The 4990-nt window shown below is 47.0% G+C and overlaps 1 long non-coding RNA gene across 1 annotated transcript; it reads right to left on the reverse strand.

Moving 5' to 3' along the window:
- Nucleotides 1-2506: 2506 nt before the first annotated feature.
- Nucleotides 2507-4917, reverse strand: LOC119273060. Its single transcript, XR_005134809.1, has 3 exons — nt 4794-4917; nt 3391-3460; nt 2507-2577 (listed from the first exon to the last, which is right to left on the reverse strand). It is a non-coding gene; the product is annotated as an uncharacterized LOC119273060 (long non-coding RNA).
- Nucleotides 4918-4990: the final 73 nt, after the last annotated feature.

The raw sequence follows: 4990 nt of genomic DNA on the forward strand, positions 1-4990 counted from the left end.
GGTGGCCGTGCCGTGTGACATTCGGGCGGCCAGATCTGAGCATTTGAATGAGTTGTTGGGCTCAGTTGGGCTGCCTGTGGGTTCCAGTGATGTAGGCTTGGTCAGTACTGGGCTTGAGGCCCAGGGGGCTGGCCAGGCAAACAACGCAGCGGGGGCTAGCGACGTGCATGAGGGGGCCTTGGATCGATCGCCTCTGCATGCACGTACCCCCTCTCTCCCTCCGCTTGTCTCTTCTAGGGTTCGGCGCCACGGGCGTGTGGGTTTTCCTTCGGCCCCCTCGCGCCGTTCTTCGCTAAGATTGGCCGAAGTCGACCGGTGCCTGCCTCCTGTCTCACGACGGCCAGCCATGCGGCCCAAGCCGCCGCCGCCGCGGGTGCCACCAATGGCGAGAAGCCAGACCGAGGCCACGGGCGGCTCGGCCACACCGGCGGCGGGCGTTGTTGCACCGGGTCCCGCGCGTGCGGCACCTCCGCCCCGGGCGGTTCCGCCGCCGCATTGGGCTGCTCCACCGCCGCCTCGGGCGGCGCCTCCTCCACCGCCGACTCGGGCCTTGCCTCCGCCACCACAGCAGCCTAGGGCTGATCCGCCGCCTCCGCCTAGGGCTGAGCCGCAGCCGAGCCAAAGGCCGTGGCCGCGGCAAATGGCGGCCGGCCGCGGTGGCCCTGGCCAAGGCCCACTCGGCCGTGCGGTTGGGGCGTCGCCGGGAGATGACTGGAATCCCCCGCGTGGCCTGTGGGGCGATGACGGTTACGACGCCTACGGTGCTGAACTGCATCGGGGTTCTTCGTCCTCCGGCGGTGGCCGTGGTTATGCTTGGACGGACGACGGCAATGCCAACCGGGGTTTTCAGGGTCCGCCCGGTAACTTCGTGGAGGGGGCGGTCGCTCCTAATAACCGCTCCTTCCGGGGTCGATTCCGCGGAGGTCGGGGCGGGCACAGACGTAACTACCCGCCTAGGCATCCGAAGACTACGGTTGAGACTGAGGTGGTGGCCGACGGAGGATCGGTTCTACCGCAGGTGGCGGTGGAAACGGTTCAGGCCCTGGCCGAAGTCACGTTGCCGGAACCCATGCAGACTGGTGATTCTGCTTCTGAGCATGGTACGGACAAATCTGAGGCTGACAAGTTGTCCAAGTGGGTGGCAAAGAAGAAGAAGCTTACTTGTTTTCGATGTGGTGACACGGGACACTTTATGGCTGAGTGCACTGCGGAATTATGTGACATGTGCCGGAAACCTAAGCATAGCCCTGCCGAGTGTCCTCTTATGCTTGGGCCTAAGATTACTGTTCAGATATACGGGGTCTGCTGCTCGGAGTTGATGTTCTTTGAGTCTCCAAGTGTGGCACCTCTGGCACCAGCGGTAGAGACCTCTTACCCAGGGGTGGTGAAGGTAGTTCATGGACCGTTGACCGAGGCGCAAATTATTCAGCAGCTGCGGGAACTCGCTCCGGGTAATTTTCAGTGGTCGTTGCTCAAGCTAAATGATACGTCTTACAAAGTTGATTTTCCGTCTAAGGAGGATCAGTTGCGAATCCTCAAGTTTGGTATGAGCAGGGTCACAGGCACTAGTTTTGTGTTGCAGTTTGATGAGTGGAAAAAGAAGGAGCCGCAGGGCACGCCGTTGAGGCAGATTTGGGTTCGTTTCTCCGGGGCGCCATCTGATCCCCTGGATAGCTTCTTGGTGACGTGGAGTTTGGGGTCTTTGATCGGCAAGACTAAACAGGTGGATATGCCATTCACTCGGGCCAACGGGGTGGCGCGTTTACTTGTCAGTGTTGCTAATATTGAGTTCTTGCCGAACGTGGTGCCTTGGACGTACGATGGTGTTCTGTATCAGCTGGACGTTCTGTATGAGGATCCTAATTTGTCACTACAAGAAAACTGTTAATACGTGACGGTACTAGTCCGTCACAGGCCAGGCAAAATCCGTCATGGGTGCCCATCCTTGACGGATTTGGAATCCGTCATGTATATCGCGTCATAATTTGAGATGGTGCTGTCCATGACGATTTTCGACCGTCAAGGATCTACCCTAGGCCCGCCTGAGGCCCAAACCATTGTGACGGAACAGACCGTCATGGACCAACGCCACGTAGAGTTTTCAATTGACCAACTGGAATGACGTGGCATCCACATGGACACGATTTTTCGTCACAAAAATCGTCATGGATATCCTACATGGGGTAGCCCATTAGTTCGACCCGTTAGCCTATTTCATTCAGCCCAACTTTCAACAATTACATTTTAAAGCATGATGCGTTATGCAAATCGTAATGCTAAGACAAGGTATTTCCAAAGTGCCTCACGTGCACATATGAATAAATATATGCAGTCATCTGCAAGCATCTATAACATAGCAGTTTACAAAATCCTCCACGAGATGATAATTTACAACATAGATTAATAAAATATATCACTCAGCAAAGTTAGGAAACAGTACAATCCAGTTCACACAAACAGAACATTTAAACTAGTGAAGTTGTTATTCAAGTTCTTGCCATCGGCCCTCCTGATGGAAACTATCATGCCGTGCGAATTTTGATGGGCAGCACCAAGTAGCCTGGTACGCAATCATACCTAGCATATTTACAAGACCATTAGATATTTGTAGATATGCATAGATTGTAAAATATGAGAATTATCAAAGTAAAAATGAATAACTCATGCTCTCCAAAATTCTTAAATCTTGCAGTGCTACAAACGAGAATAACATAGTATCCACTACATATATAAGTTTCATGTAGATCCATATTAATTAAGACAACCAAGTTGTGGGTAAAAAATTTAAATGTTACATACTTGTGCATATCATCCAAACAAGAAAAAGAAAAAAAAACTGGTCTAACAAAGGGGGACAATACATACAACAGTGCACAAGATTCGTTCAATTATCATATGTCCAGTGATCCTTGATGATAATAAAAGAAGGGATAGTTATGTGTTGAGAAAACAAACATCTACATACTTCTACAGTTGTGTCCAGTAATACATTATTTTTCCAGCCTTGTAAGTAGGCATGAATCAACTTGTCAATATTGACAGAATGGCACCTTTGGGTACCAACAATTTGCATAAATGAGGTTAACCAACCCCAGAACCTACCCTATTAGAGCATTAAGAAATTGGATATACCCTGAATAACAATATCCACATATTGTTAACACTTGACAGTTGGAAACTTAGAACAAAAAAAGGTATATAGTGAAAATAATAAAACCAAAAGGCTATGAAGGAGATAGTAATGGACCTATCTAAGAATGTGGACATTTTGCCCAAGGATACATTTCACTTGTAACGCTAAGAGATCATCAACAATTATCAAGCGTACAGCTGAAGAATTAGTATTTGACAGTAACGATGATAAAAAAATAAGTGGCTATGCAAAATTACCACCAGCAGTGAGGTAACGCGATGGTGTTGAGAAAATTGCGTACAAAATCTGGGTGTCCATGAGATAGACCTGGGCAAAGCATTAGCATACTCTTAAACAACTTTTGGCAGAGAATTAGGATTGACACGTACAAGAATTTCATTGGAGCCCAAAGTCAATGATAACACTAATATTATTATTTGCTACAAACCAAGATCAAATAAGAACACCAACATTTTCAAAGCTGTAGATTGTTACACTATTTCATTATTTGTGTGTGGCTCTAAATCTCTAAAGCTACAGATTGTTAAACTTTCATTTTAGAGCCTCAATCATGTTGAATGGAGCAGCGTATTTAGTGGTAAATGTTGTGCCCCTCACTCTAGCTCAGGGAGTAGCTTATTCAATGGTAAAACTATGTGCCCCTCCCTCTGCCTCTCAGCTTTTGTAGATGGAAGAAAGTTACTTCTGAAGCTTTTTTTTTAAACTGAACTTCTGAAGCTTTAGAGAGTAGCTTATTCAATGGTAAAACTATGTGCCCCTCCCTCTGCCTCTCAGCTTTTGTAGATGGAAGAAAGTTACTTCTGAAGCTTGCCGTGGTATGTTCAATCGTAGAAGTTTCACAGCACCATATACTAACATATATTGCAAAAATGTGCCTTGAATGTCACATGCACACACCAAAATACATCCAACATTAATTCAGATAGGAAAATGTACGAACATATGCAGGATTGTTTTTCAAGAATACCGATCAGTCCTTAAGCTAGGCATGGTCAGAACTAACAAGTACTACCTCAGTCTCAAAATATATATACGTTTTTGTAGGCTAGTTTAGCCTATAAAAACATTTTATATTTCAAGATGGCAGGTAGTATGTCTGAACTAGCATTGATATTTGATCCTAATAGCAACAAACATGAGTACATCTAACTTAGACAACTTCTGCTACAAATAAAAATGCACACTAGTATACTATACCAAACAACCACTTCTCGGTGTAGAAGTAGTTTGCAACTATGCCAGGGAGTAAAGTGGTAGATAATATAAAAATATAGGGATATGCCAGACTAATAATAATAGAAAGGAGAAGAACAGTAATATGGGCATGGCCTAATTTTTGGTTAGGGACTAAACGTGAACCACCACACAGCTTGTCTAACTAGTACGGTAGTTACTTAATTAACTAGCAGATTACACAAACTCTACACTGCAAATGCTCGCACGGTGAGAGAAGAAAAGGGAAATAGCCAACAGTGCTAGTCTATTGTTGGCTGTAACTTGCGAGTATCAGGAAATAAAGCGGCCACGTTTTCTGCATCAGGTTCAGTCCAAGAAAATTGGAGAGTCCCTGGAGAACTATACTAAAGAAGAGCAGCAGTCACTTGGAAAGAAAAGAAAAAACCAGAGTGAGAGGGTCGACCTTCTTGTTCTCTGGGGAATCATGGTTGTCGGGGCTGCTAGCCATCGAGCTCATCTGGCTCGAGCGTGGGGTCCCGGTCGTTCCCATCCATCAAACTGGAGAGGCAGAGAGCTCCTGCTGTTCTGAATCAAAGCAAAAAAAACTTTGATTGGGGATGGGAGAGAAGAGGAGGTAATGGATAGAGGAGACGACCGGGG

Source organism: Triticum dicoccoides, chromosome 3A (assembly GCF_002162155.2).
Source record: "Triticum dicoccoides isolate Atlit2015 ecotype Zavitan chromosome 3A, WEW_v2.0, whole genome shotgun sequence".
Taxonomy (NCBI): domain Eukaryota; kingdom Viridiplantae; phylum Streptophyta; class Magnoliopsida; order Poales; family Poaceae; genus Triticum; species Triticum dicoccoides.